This window comes from Sceloporus occidentalis, unplaced genomic scaffold, assembly GCF_023333645.1.
Source record: "Sceloporus occidentalis isolate IW3139 unplaced genomic scaffold, rSceOcc1.0.p SCAF_100, whole genome shotgun sequence".
NCBI classification, from domain to species: Eukaryota; Metazoa; Chordata; class Lepidosauria; order Squamata; family Phrynosomatidae; genus Sceloporus; species Sceloporus occidentalis.
This window is the reverse complement of record NW_028317080.1, coordinates 2,144,525-2,162,323: the sequence shown is the minus strand read 5'-3', so window position 1 is coordinate 2,162,323 and position 17,799 is coordinate 2,144,525.

The window sequence follows — 17,799 nt, the reverse complement described above, 5'->3', positions numbered from 1 at the left end:
ATTTAAAAAACATATCCGTTATAAATGAAATACATATGAAAATACATAGTTCATAATATTGTGGGCCATGACATCATGTAGTGGATGAGGAGCAGCTGAGAGAGGTTTACTTTACATAACGTGGAAAAGCATTTTAAGTATAAAAATAACTATTTTCCACATGAAATAAGTAACGTGATACGCTGTGAAAGCTATTTCTTTGTTTTAAAAAAACTTTGCTTTCCGTTGGAGTGGATGTATGTAAGTGTGAGTGCATAGTGTCATAGTTACTGTTTGTATACATCTATGGTGTTAGCATGGCTGTATGTATGTTTTAGAGTAGGTATGTATAAGTATTTGTGAGTCAGGAGGAAGCAGGGTCTTATATCCACGTCAGAAGCCCCGCCCTGTTCCCTGCTGGCATGGCGGTAAGGAAACCTGCCTAGTGTTTAAAGGATGGTTGGTTCAACTCCCGCTGGATACATTATGGTGTTAAATTGTAAGTATATGTAGTTATAGTGTTTCTATGTGTATATATCTTTGGTGTCAGAATGGCTATATATAGCTTTAGCGTAGGTAGGGAGAAAGCAGGCATCATATTTCCATGGCAAGGCGACAGCCGCAGTTGCCTGCCGGCGTAAGGGTAAAGTACTCCTATTATACTCCTGAAGGATGGCTGGTTCAACTCCAACCAGCTATTTCATGGTGTTAAAGGGTAAGTATATACTGTTATAGTTGTTCTGTGTTTGTATATATATCTCTTTAGTGTTAGAGTGGCTGTATGTAACGTTTTAGTGGATTCCGGGGGCCGCACACAAGTGCAGCTGTTCCTCGAGTGAATCCCGTTATTTATCTAACCGGGGAAGTGGGCTCCAAATATTAAATGTGCTTCGTCTCTGAGAGGAAACGATGATAGCTGAAGGGGTTAATAAAATCTGTCACGGTCGGGTTATTGATGGGATGGAAGCCGATACATTATGGGAGTAGTTGTATCTGATCTGGCTTCAGGGAGGGTGGGTAGGAATAACGATGTAAAGTATAGAAAGTCTGTTTATTGATGCGTACAATTTCTCCCCGCCCCGCTGTGGAGCGCTCGGTGGTCTCGGGGCCGGGGGGGACGGGGGACCTGTATGTGTGCTAATGTTCCATATAACCGTTAATCATTGGGGGGCCATTCTCAGGTCTCTCTCTTTTAGGGTTGTAATAAAGATCTGATCTCCGCAGTCTCTTTTCTTACCGTGTCCAATAAAATCCTGCTCTGTCTCCGTGTCGTTTCTTCTTGCTTGGTTTCATTTGACTTGTTTAGTGAATAAAGCCTTTTCTGGCGCTGTTTGGGTTGTAAATGTTCTTTTTCAGCATGGAACCGGTAAGTACGAAGCTTCTTCTTCCGGAGTGTTGGCGAGTTACAGGTACGATACTTTACATACATGACTCTCACACACGTGTAATTACCGCCATCGGGGGGGGCTAGCTGCCGGCACAGATGTTCAGGTCACTGAGCACCGGGGTTTCTTATGCATTATCCGTGGCCAGCTTGGCCCCTTAATGCAGGAGAATCTTTTATTCAGGCTTCAGGGTTTTCCTGGCTAGTATTGGCCTCGCTGTACAGAGCCCGGAAACCTGAATTATGAATATTAAATATTAACGCTGCAGTTACCCCGGCTGGTGTTAGGCCCGAAACATGCAGTTTTAATATACATTATTTAACGCAGGAAACAAAGAACCCTGTAATGTTTTTATGCATTTTTCCTAGACCGATTTTGGGTTATGAAAAATGCATGCTATTTTCCACATGAAATAAGTAACGTGATACGCTGTGAAAGCTATTTCTTTGTTTAAAAAAACTTTGCTTTCCGTTGGAGTGGATGTATGTAAGTGTGAGTGCATAGTGTCATAGTTACTGTGTGTATACATCTATGGTGTTAGCATGGCTGTATGTATGTTTTAGAGTAGGTATATATAAGTATTTGTGAGTCAGGAGGAAGCAGGGTCTTATATTCATGTCAGAAGCCCCGCCCTGTCCCCTGCTGGCATGGCGGTAAGGAAACCTGCCTGGTGTTTAAAGGATGGTTGGTTCAACTCCCGCTGGATACATTATGGTGTTACATTGTAAGTATATGTAGTTATAGTGTTTCTATGTGTATATATCTTTGGTGTCAGAATGGCTATATATAGCTTTAGCGTAGGTAGGGAGAAAGCAGGCATCATATTTCCATGGCAAGGAGACAGCTGCAGTTGCCTGGCGGCGTAAGGGTAAAGTACTCCTATTATACTCCTGAAGGATGGCTGGTTCAACTCCGACCAGCTCTTTCATGGTGTTAAAGGCTAAGTATATACTGTTAGAGTTGTTCTGTGTTTGTATATATATATCTCTTTAGTGTTAGAGTGGCTGTATGAAACGTTTTAGAGTGCGTAGAGAAAAAACAGGCATCATATTCCCATGACAAAGAGTCAATGCTGGCTGCCTGGTGGTGTAAAGGTAAGTTAACCAGCCTGCTTTACCAAGGAGTGCTGGTTCAAATCCCATCATTTTCTCTATGGTTTTAATGCATATAGAGTGTAAATATTGTTTTAAGTATGTTTCTGTGTTTGTATATATAGTGTAGAGGCATCCAAACCAACTGCCTGGTGGTGTAAAGGTAAAGTAACCTGGATACCTTACCGAGGATCGCTGGTTCGAATCCTGATGTATATATTGTTTTAGAGTAGGGGAGTATATATAAGTATATGTGAGTCGGGAGAAAGCAGGGTCATATTTCCACGGCGAGAAAGCACAACCAACTGCCTGGTGGTGTAAAGGTAAAGTAACCTGCCTACCATACCAAGCATCACTGGTTCGCATCCTGATGTATATACTCTTTTAGAATAGGGGGTATATATAAGTATATGTGAGTCGGGAGAAAGCAGGGTCATATATCCACGGCGAGAAAGCAAAGCCAACTGCCTGGTGGTGTAAAGGTAAAATAACCTGCTTGCCATACCAAGTATCGCTGGTTCGAATCCTGATGTATATATTGTTTTAGAGTAGGGGAGTATATTTAAGTATATGTGAGTCAGGAGAAAGCAGGGTCATATATCCACGCCGAGAACGCACAATTGGCTGCTCGGTGGCGTGAAGGTATAGTTGCCTGCCTGAAATACAATGGATCGCTGGTTCGAATCCTCATGATGACTTCTGCACGTAAGTACGCAGTGTGGCTCTGCTTGTGTGTGCTAGTGGATGGTGTTAAAGTGGCTCTGTGGCACTCTAACATCGGACGCTTACATACACATCTACAGCCTCACCTGCATACACATAGCCGGTTGCGGACAAGGTTGCCGATAACACCTAACCGTGTGTCCTCGCACGCAGTGACCGAAAGCACCGGTTGCGGAAAAGGTTTCGGAATGTGTGCGCATCTGCTTGACCCGTTCATGTGCGTGCACAGTAGCCCACACAGCGACTTACATGGAGAATCATCATGGCGGATACAAAACCGCGGATATGATACCGTAGATCCGGAGTATGATGGGGCATCACCGAGCAGCCACCCCTTTCCTTCTCTCTGCTTCCTTTGGGACAGAAACAAACACAATATGTGCTTTGTATATTGTGAGACAAAGACCCCCTTCAGGGGGTTTTACCCCCCCCCCTCAGGGGGTGTGGTCATAGGAGAACATGTCCCCACCATTCATGTATAAAGTATAACTAAAGTAACATGAATAGAGTATAAAGAAAAACACTTAAATTGTTTAGTATATACTTAGATTTAATTAGTTAAGTGTTTAATTAGTGTTTTTCTTTATACTCCATTCATGTTACTTTAGTTATACTTTATACATGTTGCATGGTGGGGACACCCTCCCATGACCACACCCCCTCAGGGGGTAAAAGAATATATTGTGTTTGATTCTGGCCCAAAAGAAGCAGAGAGAGGGAAAGGGGCGGCTGCTCGGTGATGCCCCATCATACTCCGGATCTCCGGTATCATATCTGCGGTTTTGTAACCGCCATGATGATTCTCCATGTAAGTCGCTGAGTGGGCTACTGTGCACACACATGAACGGGTCAAGCAGATGCGCACACATTCCGAAACCTTTTCCGCAACCAGTGTTTTCGGTCACTGCGTGCGAGGACATACGGCTTACCGCGACCTTTAGGTGTTATCGGCAACCTTGTCCGCAACCGGCTATGTGTATGCAGGTGAGGCTGTAGATGTGTACGTAAGCATCCGATGTTAGAGTGCCACAGAGCCACTTTAACACCATCCACTAGGACACACAAGCAGAGCCACACTGCATACTTACGTGCAGAAGTCATCATGAGGATCCGAACCAGCGATCCATTGTATGTTAGGCAGGCAACTATACCTTCACGCCACCGAGCAGCCGATTGTGTTTTCTCGGCGTGGATATATGACCTTGCTTTCTCCTGACTCACATATACTTATATATACTCCCCTACTCTAAAACAATATATACATCAGGATTCGAACCAGCGATCCTTGGTATGGTAGGCAGGTTACTTTACCCTTACACCACCAGGCAGTTGGTATTACTCTCTCGCTGTGGAAATATGTCCCTGTTTTCTCCTGTCTCACATATACATAAATGCCCCTACTATAAAACAATATATACACCACAAAGAAGACATCAGGATTTGAACCAGCGATGCTTGGTATGGTAGGCAGGTTACTTTACCTTTACACCAGCAGGCAGTTGGCATTGCTTTCTCGCAGTGGAAATATGTCCCTGTTTTCGCCTGTCTCACATATACATATACTCCCCTACTCTAAAACAACATATACATCAGGATTCGAACCAGCGATCCTTGGTATAGTATCCAGGTTACTTTACCTTTACACCACCAGGCAGTTGGTTTTCTCCACGCACTCTAAAAGGTTACATACAGCCACTCTAACACTAAAGAGATATATATACAAACACAGAACAACTACAACAGTATATACTTACCCTTTAACACCATGAAAGAGCTGGTTGGAGTTGAACCAGCCATCCTTCAGGAGTACAATAGGAGTACTTTACCCTTACGCTGCCAGGCAACCACTGCTGTCTCCTTGCCATGGAAATATGATGTCTGCTTTCTCCCTACCTACGCTAAAGTTATATAAAGCCATTCTGACACCAAAGATATATACACATAGAAACACTATAACTACATATACTTACAATTTAACACCATAATATATACAGCGGGAGTTGAACCAACTATCCTTTAAACACCAGGCAGGTTTCCTTACCGCCATGCCAGCAGGGAACAGGGTGTGGCTTCTGACGTGGATATAAGACCCTGCTTCCTCCTGACTCACAAATACTTATACATACCTACTCTAAAACATACAGCCATGCTAACACCATAGATGTATACACACAGTAACTATGACACTATGCACCCACACTTACATGCATCCACTCCAACGGAAAGCAAAGTTTTTTTAAACAAAGAAATAGCTTTCACAGCGTATCACGTTACTTATTTCATGTGGAAAATAGTTACTTTCATACTTAAAATGCTTTTCCACGTTATGTAAAGTAAACCTCTCTCAGCTGCTCCTAATCCACTACATGATGTCATGGCCCACAATATTATGAACTATGTGTTCAGCGAGATCAAAATCCTGGTCTAGTTGTGGCCCTCAGGGCCTGGAGTTAGACACCCCTGGATATAAACGATATGCATTAGATATAACGTGTGTAAGATAACTGTAGACGGCGTCCGTCCCATAATTCCCTCAGCAAACAACCGCTTACGGGGCGGATGGCGGCTGCAGTTATCTTCTGGCTCCAGTCCAATATTCTAGGATTTATTAGTTTTTAGTGGTTTTCAGATTCTAGTTTTTGGAAACATTTCTTTCCGACGGACCCGACGATCCAAGCCGAGGAAGTTGGGTTTAGGTTCTGCGGTTCTTTGAGGGGTTAAATAAAACTGCTGCCCCCCCCCCCCCGGGGTTTAATAAACTGGGGCAGCAGATAAGGTTCTTCTGCAGACAGGAAGCTCACACTGTGTTTTGAGAAATTAATTTTGAGTTTTATAGATGGGTGGAATGAATTGAAAGATTTGTGGAATTTTAAAAGGTTTTCTTCTCCTTCTGTCCATATTATGAAGATGTCGTCGATGTAACGGTAATAATTATGCGGTTTGTGGGGGTGAGTGGCTAGGAATCTCTGTTCCAAGTCAGCCATGAAAAGGTTGGCATATTGCGGTGACATTTTGGTGCCCATGGCTGTCCCGGTCATTTGTAGGTAGTTAGTGTCATAGAACTTGAAATAGTTGTGTGTCAGTATAAATTCTATGAGCTTGGCGATGGTTTCACTATCATATTTTTGTGTGGCATTGCTGGAGGAGAGGCATTTGATGCAGGCCTCAATGCCATCTTTATGGGGGATGTTGCTATATAAAGACTCCACATCCATGGTTGCAAGTATTGTATTGGCAGGAAGGTTACTAACTTGGCTCAGTTTATTGAGAAAATCAGTGGTGTCCTGTATAAAGCTCTCGGTGCTGATAACTAGGGGCTTAAGAATGTTTTCTATAAGGCCAGATATAGATTCGGTAAGAGTTCCCATACCTGTAATAATGGGCCGTCCTGGGTTGCCTGGCTTGTGGATTTTGGGCAGCATGTAGAAAGTGCCTATTTGAGGATTTGAAGGCACAAGATTTTCCAATTCTTGTTGATTGCAGTGGCGTCTCCAGCTTTCATATTTAGGGGGGGCACATGGGGGGCCAGGGACCAAAGTAGGGGGGCCAATTATAAAACGGTACATATACACCATATATATATATATATATATATATATATATATATATATAGACACACACACATATACACACACACACGTTAGGCAGTTATTTCTCATGATCCGAGCACTTGCCAGCTTGTGGGTCATGCTAACGGGTTTAAAACATAATGTATTGTACCATAAAATAAATGAGACGGACAACCAAATGGATTTTGAAAAGGCCACAGCTTTATTTATTGTAAAATCACTGTGACACATAAAACTTTATTTGAATTTTAAAACGTACACAACTTTGTAACATTGTAACCTCCATGACTTAGGGTCCCTCCACCCCTACTACCACACTTCACCCCATGGAGGTTACTACCACACCCCTTAAGGATAAACCGACATCCTTTCCAGACAGCTCCACCTCCGCCGGGAGCTGCCACCAACTTTTGCCGTGCACCCCAACCACGAGCCGTAAACCGCACCAGCACGTGGCATAAGCACAACGGCCCCCTCATTCCCTTGGAACCGTGCCCGTGGGAAACGCCCACAAAACGTGACAAATAAACACGGTTCCCATACCTCGGATGAGAAACCACCCAATTATAACCAGGTACCAAGAATAAGTATCCTAAAAACAGCCAACCGGAACCTCAGTTCCCCGCCACGGCCAATGCATTCGAACCTACTTGAATGCAGTGGCTCCTCCACACAGCAACCGCCTTCTCCAAACCGAAACGAACATCCAGCAACCAAATATCAGAACCTATATCCGTCAGATGAACACCATCCGCCCGAAACAAAGACGAATTATCACCCTCAAGATCCGGGTGGGGCACAACTATCCCCCCAAACCTGGACACAAAACGGGAAATAGATTTATTAACCTTCACCCGCGCCCTGTTGACGCCCTGAAGAGATTTTGCCCCCCTCCAAAACAGCCGAGGGGCGATATGGGACCAAACCACCACTAGCCCAGGGAAACGGGTCCACAACCGCAGCAAGTCGCACTTAATATTCCGAACTAACACCCGCAAAGGAACCACGCAAAGATCGTTACCCCCCCCATGCAACACTAAAACATGAGGGGGCGAACCAACGGCAGCCCGAGCATAAAACTCCGACAGAACAAAATCCCAAGACTTGCCCCGAAACCCAAACCAGCGAACCTGAGCATCACTGAGCGGGAGACCCAGCTGAGTACCCTGAACGCGCACCGCAGCCCTCTTTTCAGCCCAGTAGACGAAGGAGTGCCCGAAAATCCAGACACGGCAACGCACACGATCTGAAAAAGAGCGAGAAAGTAACAACAAACATCAGAGCAAGAAACAACTAAACCAACGAAGGCCGAACATAAGAGCGATAGCGAGCAGAACCCCAACGCCCCAATCTCATAATCGTCGCCTCTGGAAGACCCCACCTAGCCGCCTCCGTAGCGGCCCCAATACGGAAGGAATGAGAGGCAAATTCCCCAGGAGACAGGCCCAGACCCAATAAACCCTTACGGAAAACGGCCACAAATTGAAACCGGGACAAAAAGGAGCCGTCAGCGTGAACAAAAAGGGGGCCCGGGACCTGCGGACGTAACCGCAAAAAACGAACCAAGCAATCCACAGGACAGAGGTCAGAACCGACCAACTTGCGCAGCACGACAGCAAAACCCCTGCCCGACTGATCGGTTTTAGATCGCCTGATAACCAGACGAACGTCATCACGACCCACACAAACATCCTCAAGACGAAGTCCACCGCTAAGGACTCGCGACGGGCTGACCAACTCACTAATGCGGGTCGCCCCAAAAAAGGCCACCACAAAAGCCGCGCGAAACAACACCTGTTCATAGAGATCCGTACAAACCAAAACCAAACGGCCACAGAGCTGACCCAGAATAGAAAAAGTCACCGGCCTACGCGTATCCCGCGTCCGAAAACCCTTCCGAAAACCCCGAAGCGCCTGCTGAACAAGAAATTCTTTACAAAAATCAGCGTCACCAACCAACTTGCACCTGAAGGACACCGCGGCTATCAGCTGATTGACCCTGGACACCGACACACCTTGTTCAAAGGCCTCACCCAGATACCTCAACATAGCCAACACTCTTCCTTCAGTTGAAGACGAGTCGCCAGCCGAAGCCAGGAACGCATCCCACACCGACCAAGCCCTCTGGTAGGCCGTCCAAGTAGAGGGAGCCACGGACCGCTGCAGCAACATCAACGTGCGACGTTCCCCATGGTCCAAAGCCAAGGTGGGCAAGCCAGACCCTCCTGCGACGCTCCCGGCGCCAGCTCCCGGAACCGCGACCACAGCTGTCGAGACAAAGCATCCGCTATGGAATTGTCCACGCCAGGGATATGGGCAGCCGTCAAAAACATGTTCAACTGCAGGCAGCGCAACACGAGATGCCGCAGCAAACGTAACACAGGGGGGGAGGAAGCAGAAACATTGTTAATGGCCAACACCACGCCCATGTTATCACAATGAAGCCGAACCCTCTTATTCCGCAGCAAATCCCCCCAGAGTTCCACGGCCACCACAACTGGAAAGAGTTCCAGGAACACCAGATTCTTGCAAAGCCCAGAGGCCGTCCAAGCCGCGGGCCAAGAGGCCGCGCTCCACCGACCCTGGAAGAAAGCCCCGTAACCCACGCCACCAGCAGCATCAGTATAAAACTCCATATCGATGCTAGCCACCGCCTCGTCCATCCAAATAGCCTTCCCATTAAATTCACTCAAGAAGACGTCCCAAACAGCGAGATCTTCCCTCAAATCCGAGGTAATCCGAATGAAATGATGAGCCGAACGGATGCCCGCTGAGGCCAGAGCCAACCGCCTGCAAAAAACCCGCCCCATCGGGATAATGCGACACGCAAAATTGAACTTCCCCAACAAGGACTGCAACTGCCGCAACGTAACCTTTCGAGCCGCACGGAAAGACCGACCCACGAACGCAAATCAGTAACTTTATCCTCGGGCAGCTGGAAAATCATAGACACCGCATCGATTTCGATGCCCAAGAACTTCAGCCGGGTAACAGGGCCCTCCGTCTTATCATGACCCCCTGCAATGTTGCTAAAATCATTGCACAGACCGGAGAACCACTCGGACCGACACACAGAAAATCATCCAGATAATGGATGACGGACGGAACCCCAGACTCCTCCCTGACCACCCATTCCAAAAAACAACTAACCGCTTCGAAATAAAAACAGGAGATCGAGCACCCCATAGGCAAACACTTGTCAACAAAAAACTGCCCATCCCACATACAGCCCAGGAGGTGAAAACAATCCGGATGAACCGGCAATAGCCGGAAGGCCGCCTCTATATCGGACTTAGCCAACAAGGCACCACGGCCATAGCGCCGAACCCAATGTAAGGCAGAATCAAAGGAAGCGTATGAGACCCTACACAGCTCCTTATCAATACCATCGTTAACAGATCCCCCCTTAGGAAAGGAGAGGTGATGTATCAAACGGTACTTGCCCAGCTCCTTCTTGGGCACCACACCCAAAGGGGAAACCCGCAAATTAGGAAGAGGAGAACTATCAAACGGTCCCGCCATGCGCCCCAACTCAACCTCTTTGGCCAATTTCTCCCCCACCCCCCCAGGAAACGACAAAGCGGATTTCAAGTTCCGGGGGGCCCGAAAAACATCCCCCTCCCGAAACGGAATGTAGAAACCCTCCGAAAAACCCGAAAAAATCAACTCCGCCGCCTGCCTATCAGCATACCTATCCAACCAGGGGACCATCTCATTTACCCTCACCGGAGTCGCCCCCTTTTCCTCCAGCACCAGAGGCCTTTCCCTCTTTTGCCTTTTTAATGCACTTGGACAGGGGGTGGGAACCGGCACACCCTGAACACTCATGTTTGAACCTACAAGTGGAGCCCCACTTACACTGGCCTTCATTGAATTGCCAGCAATAGCCCTTTCTGGGACCCGCCGACGGCGAGCTATGGGCTCCGCCGGCAGACCCTGAAAAGGGCTGACGTACCGGAGCCGTAACCTTAAGCCACAAAGCAATGTCCTTGTGGTCCCAACGAATGGAGGGACGCACCGCCTTGCGCTGACGGAATTGCTCATCATAACGGAGCCAAGCCAAACCGCCATAAACCCTATGCGCTTCGCCAATACTATCCATATAACAGAACAGCTGCGAGCAGTGATCAGACGCCCTTTCACCGATAACACTGGCTAATATGGCAAACGCCTGGAGCCAATTTCGAAAGGTCCTAGGAATCAGCCGAAACCTACGCCGTTCCTCATCCTCCTTCTTTTTCTCCTCCGTTTTGGATGACCTATCCAAATTAAATCGCTCCAAAGGCAGCAGGGTGAAAATGTCGACATATTCACCCTTCCATATCTTTTCCTTAACCTCCTGCTTGAGATGGGCCCCCAAAGGGCCCTCGAAGCAAACATAAACTTCCCCTTTCGCCGTGTCAGAAGGGCGAGCCAAATCCCCTGAATCTTTTGCACCAGCCACAGCCGTAGGGGACACAACTGCAGAAGAGCCCGCGCCGGCACCCCCTTCCCCCACAGCAGCCGATCCTAAAGAAGAGCCAGGGACAGACGGCACTTCACCAGCGCGAGCCACACCACTCTCCCAGACAGAAGCCGGGGACGCGCTCCCAAGCGTAGCAGACGGAACAGCAGCAAAAGCAGCCGGAAACTTGTCTAAAACCGCCTTAAAAGCTGCAACCAGAGATCCCCAATCCCCAGGAGGAACCACCGGACCCTGTGCAGCCGCCCCAGCCACATGCGCAATGGACTGCTGAGAAGCCTGAGATAACCCTGCGGGACCAGTATCCCCTGTAGACTCACCGAGCTGGCCTTGAGATCCGTGCACAGCCGTTCCAGACGCGCTCACATCGCCAGCAGCAGGTGTAGAGAAGATAGCAGGAGTAGCCGACAACCGCTGAGACGACCGCGCCCTACTACGCCGTCTGGAACCGCTGCCCGCATCGCCGTGATCCCGGGAATAACGGTCGCCCGTCCGAGAACGGGGGGTGGAACCCCGCCGAGAGCGAGACCGCCGTGAAGGGGGGGGGAGGGGGTCCGACCACGCGCCCGGCCCCGGGCCCAACTAGAAGCCGCGGCAGAAGAAAGCGATCCCCGAGACGGGGACCGCCGTCGCGGGACATCCTCCGGCCGTTCACTCCCCCGCCGGCCACCGGTAGACGCCGCATCCAGCCGCCCACGGAACACAGGCGCCGGCGAAGCCGAACGCCGACGACGCCCGCCGTCCCGTTGTCCCTCCGACTCGCTGGCACGCCGCCAGCCACGTGACCCCACCTCAACCGCCGACTCGCGCGCCTCAGATGAGGCCTGCTCACCACTCGCCGCGACGGCCGACGGCCGGGATCGAAGTCGTCTGCTCGGGCCAGTCGACACCTCCGGGCTCAGCCTCACCGGCGGACGAGTCCTCCGAGTCCTCGTAGACCTCTCCTGCGGCACTACCGGATCCTGCGTCGCTCCTGCCGACAGCTGAGCCGTTTCCGCCGCCAGCTGGGCCAAACGCTCCTCGATCCAGGACGTCCCGAACTGCACCGCCCAATCCCGGAACCGAGACAGCAGCCCATCCAGGTCAGCCATGGCACTGAAAAGAGAGAGCAGGTAATAACAAAATAGGCCTCCTGTTAGTTTTTTTTTTTTTTTTTTTTGTAATAGGAAACAGAAAAACTTCTTCACTGCTTCCAAAATTTTAAAAAGTGGAAGGCCACGACCCCTGGCCTTCCTTAAATAGCCAAGTGGCCACACGCCCACTTGATCTGCCTAGGGCCAATCTGAGGTCAAGCCTGACCCTTACAATAATCAAGGCCGGATCATGGGGCCCCTCCTGCTATTTTGTGGTGTCTCCGGGGCCTACTTTCTTTAGTATTAGCCCCTGCTGACAATATATATAAATATTAGACCCTGCTGCCGATATATAGAAATATTACACCCTGCTTCTGATATATATTAATATTAACCCCTGCTGCCGATATATATTGATATTAGCCCCTGCTGCGGATATATACTTATATTATACCCTGCTGCCGATATACATAAAAATTATACCCTGCTGCCGATATATATATTAATATTTGACCCTGCTACCAGTATATATTAATATTAGCCCCTACTGCCAATATATATTATTAGTCCCTGCAGCCAATATATATAAAATTAGCCCCTGCAGCCAATATATATTAATATTAGCCCCTGCTGCCAATATATGTTAATATCTCCATCTCCCTCCCTATCTATCCTATCTATCCCCTCTCCCTCCCAATCTATCCCCTCTCCTTCCCAATCTATCCTATCTACCCCTTCTCCCTCCCAATCTATCCTATCTATCCCCTCTCCCTCCCAATCTATCCTATCTATCCCCTCTCCCTCCCAATCTATCCTATCTACCCCCTCTCCCTCCCAATCTATCCTAACTACCCCCCCTCTCCCTCCCAATCTATCCTAACTACCCCCCCTCTCCCTCCCAATCTATCCCTATCTACCTCTTCTCACTTCCTATATACCTCTTTTCACTCTCTAACCCCCTCCCCCTCCCTTTGAAGTTCACTTACCTTGGGCTTGTAGAAGTCCAGCGGCGGGATCGTGAGGTCTCTGTCTTCCTGGTTCTGCCGCAGTGTGTTCCGCTTGGCCTGCATTTGAAACAGGAGGTTAAAGAAAAGATCTGGAAAGGGGAGTTTTTGGAGATTTTCTCCCTTCTGCCGCTGGAGGAGGCACCTCCCCCTGCGGCGGAGGAGAAGGATAAGGAAAAGGAGAAGGAAAAAGAGAAGTATCGGTATCGGCGGATTCCAAAGACCTTTGGGAATTGGATTTGCGCCTTTTCTATTTTGGCTAGTGTGATAGGCGAAAAGTGCCCTGAGAAATGTTCGGCACTTTTTGCGTATCAAGATCTCATCTGGAGTGCGTGTCGGACTTATGGGGGTCTGGGCTGGTGGCGGTACGATGAGCAGTTCCGCCAACGCTTGGCGGTCCGACCGTCTATCGGTTGGGATCAGATGGACATTGGTCTGTGGCTGGCCATTGTGACTCGGCCGGCCACGCACCAGGGTGGTTTCTCGTCGTTTCTTGGGGGGGCCGGGGGGGTATCTGGTGCCACGCCCTCTCCGGCCGGTCAGCGGCGGCCGGGGTGCTGTTACCAGTTCAACGACGGGCAGTGTAAGTTTGGTGCGGCCTGTCGGTTCAAGCATGAGTGCTCCGGCTGTGGCGGAGACCATCCCCATTCCCGCTGCTTCAAGCGGGCAAAGGGGGGCTAGCGCACAGATGTGGGATCGAAGGGCGACGACACCAGTGGACGTCGCCACGATGCGCCTGTGGCTAAGCCGATATAGGGACCGGCGGGCTGCTGACATTTTGTTGCGGGGGTTTTCGGAGGGGTTTTGGATTCGCTTTGTGGATGCCCCTGGTTCGGTTAACTTTCGGAATTTGCGCTCTGTTGCGGAATTTCCTGATGTTGTTAGGGACAAGTTGCGTAAGGAGGTTGAGTTAGGGCGCATGGCGGGCCCTTTCGCCGTGCAGCCTTTGGCAAATTTGCGGGTGTCCCCGCTCGGGGTGGTTCCTAAGAACTGGTAAGTTTTGTTTGATTCATCACTTATCGTACCCCCGTGGTAGTTCGGTTAATGATGGCATTTCGGCTGACATGGTTCGGGTTGTTTACGCGTCATTTGATAAGGCGGTTGACATGGTGCGGTCGGCGGGTCGTGGCGCCCTGTTGGCGAAGACGGATATTGAGGCGGCGTTTCGCCTTCTCCCGGTTCACCCGGCCTGCCATCATTTGTTGGGTTGTCAGTTTGAGGGTTGTTTTTACGTTGATATGTGCCTCCCGATGGGTTGTTCTATATCTTGCTCCTATTTCGAATGTTTTAGCACGTTTTTGGAGTGGGTTGTTCGGGAGGAGGCGGGTTTGGCTTCTATCCTGCATTATCTGGACGATTTCTTGTGTATCGGGGCGGGGGATTCGAGGGATTGTCTTCGTCTCCTTCACACTGTGCAGGCCGTGATGTGTCGTTTTGGAGTTCCTCTTGCGGCCGACAAGACGGAGGGTCCCTCGACCTGTCTGAGTTTCCTTGGAATCGAGATTGATTCTGTGGCGATGGAGTGCCGGTTGCCTGTTGATAAGCTGGTTGACTTGAAGGGGTTTGTTGCCAGGGTGCGGGGGATGAGGAAGGTTCAGCTTTGTCAGTTGCAATCGCTGTTGGGGAAGTTGAACTTCGCTTGTCGCATTTTGCCGATGGGTCGGGTTTTTAGCCGGCGGCTGGCTGCGGCGACGGCGGGTGTTGTCCGGCCCCGCCATTTTATTCGGCTCACTCGTCCGCTGCGGGACGACTTGGCTGTCTGGGGGTCCTTTTTGGATACCTACAATGGTCGGTCGTATTGGCAGGCACCCCAGGTTTCTAATTCCCAGTTGCATCTTTACACGGATGCGGCTGGGTCGGTGGGTTTCGGGGCTATCCTGGGGGTGCACTGGTGTGCTGAGAGATGGCCGGTCTCCTGGAGGCAGTCGGGGCTCACCCGGAACTTGGCGTTCCTGGAGCTTTTTCCCATTTTGGTGGCGGTGGAGGTATGGGGTGATGTTCTCCGTGATCGGCGGGTTCTGTTTCATTGCGACAACTTGGGGGTTGTTCAGGCTATCAATACTTTGACGGCTTCCTCTCCTCCGGTGGTTCGCCTTTTGCGTCGGCTGGTGTTGCGGTGTTTGGGTCTGAATGTGACCTGTAGGGCAGTGCATATACCCGGTGTCAAAAACGTGACGGCTGATGCTCTTTCTCACTTTCAGTGGGCGGAGTTTCGAGCTACGGCACCGTTCGCGGACGAAGACGGGGTCCCGTGTCCAGTGGACCTGTGGTCCCTTGGGTTGGACGAGTGACGGAGTGGATTCGCAATTCGGTTTCCAGGTCCACCTGGGGGAGGTATGGTAAAGTGTGGGACGAGCGGGCGGCCTTTGAGGATGGCTGTGGGGGTTTCCCGACTCACGCTGCTCGGGTTCGTGGCTTGCTTTCCCTCCTGTGTCAGTGGGACTCGACCGGGGTGTCCCCGTCTTAGTTTTTTGTGTAAGTTGATGGGCATCGTCGATTTTACCAAGGATTTCCTTGTTCGCCAGGCCTTGAGGGGATGGCGCAAGGGGGTTGTTGCGAGGGATACTCGGAGGCCGGTTTCGGCTGAGTTGCTGGTTCGGTTGTGTGGGGTGTTGGGTTCTGTTTGTGTTTCGGACTTCGAGGTTCGGTTGTTCAGGGCGGCTTTTAGCTTAGCCTTTTTCGGGGCTATGCGGATAGGGGAGTTGGTTAGCCCTATTAAGCGTGTGCCTGGCGGTGTTTTGGCGGAGGATGTGGATTCGGCGCTCAAAAACGGATGTCCTGGGTCGGGGGTCTTGTGCTCGTTTGGGTGCCATTGCGGGCTCACCTATTTGCCCGGTGTCGTCAGTTCACGAGTTTCTCTTGGTTCGCCCGGCGGTGGGGGGTCCGCTGTTGGTGCATCAGGACGGGTCGTTTTTATCCCATTTCCAGTTTGTCAGCGTTTTTCGGAAGTCGCTGTCGGTCTTGGGTGTTCCTGCCGGGTCTTTTGGGGGTCATTCCTTTCGGATTGGTGCAGCCACGGAGGCTACCCGGGTTGGTTTGCCTGATTCCTCTGTGCAACGTATTGGGCGCTGGCGATCGGGTCGTTTTAGGTCGTATGTTCGTTTGGATATGCCTGTTTAATGTTCTCTGTTTTTTGTAGGTGTGGTTCTCCCTCAAGTCTGGCTCGTTGGACATTCCTTCATCTTCTGGGCCAGGAGGCGGGCGGCAGTCCGCCCGAACGGGGAGCAGTTGGGGTTCTCTCCTCTTGCGGTTGAGGTGCGGTGGTTCGGGAAGCGGGGTATGCAGTGGGTTCATCTCCTCCCTGAGCTGGTCCGGTTGTCTCGGTTATTGGGTCCTCCCTCTGTCCTGGTGATTCACCTCGGGGGGAATGATCTTGGGGTAGTCCCGGTCAGGTCTCTGGGGGACACGGTTCTTCAGGACCTTGCTAGGGTTCTTGTTTTGTTTCCTGATGTCCGCTTGGTATGGTCCGAGGTGGTGTCTCGGAATTTTTGGCGGGTGGCGACTAACCAGCGGGCCCTGGAGCGGTCGCGGGTTAAGTTTAATCGTTGGATTTCCAAGTTTGTGGCTAGCGTTAATGGCGTGACGGTTCGGCATAGGGTGTTTGAGAGGGACGCGGCTAATTTGTTTCGGAGTGATGGCGTTCATTTGAATGACATCGGTTTGGATCTTTTCAATTTGGCTCTACAGGAGGCTATCGGTCAGGCCATGGCGTGTGCTGGTGGGGGCCCCCGCTGATTTAAGGGGTTAAACAGCGGGGTTAGTGGCGGTTTGTGTGTCCTTGCCGGTCTGGTTTTGGTAAGTGATGGAGTTTGGATGCTGGTGTAATGGAAGGCTCAATCCTCCCCTAACCTCTGGTGTTTTATTGGACGTGCCCACCGAGCTTGTTGGACGGCTGGTGGTTAGCATTGGTGGTGGGACAGCGAAAGGTAGCTGTCAATTTTGTTTGGACGAGGGGGGAGGTGAGTACCTGTGGTCTGGATTGTGCAGTGTGAGAGGCCGGCAAGGACGGGGTTAATTCGGTTCCTGTGTTGGTTATGTTTTGAATATGTTACGGTAATGTGTTATGTATATTTGTATATTTGTATTTATTATTTATCGGTTATTGTATATTATTCTTATTGGTTTATGGTGTTTTGGGCCAACACAGTGTTTTATGGTTTTATAATAAAATTGTGCTGTGGCCTGCTTTATCCAATTTCGGTCTCCGTGTCGTTATTTGGTGGGTTAAACTGGTTTTGGGTTTACAATGCACGATACACACTACCTACATACATGTCTCTGGTCGTATATTCTTTGTTTAATTCCATATAGCTGATGAATTAGGATGTTACGTAGTTTCTCACTGCTTCGTCTGCAGATGTTCTCAGCTGCTGGGTGTTAGAAAAGCATAATTTTAAAGGGCGTGTATCGTGTTAGCGTAGGTGCATGTAAGGATTTGTTAGTCAGGAGATGATAGGCATCATATTCCTTAGGCGAGGAAGCAGAGCCAGTTGCAGACCTGGTGCTGTAAAGG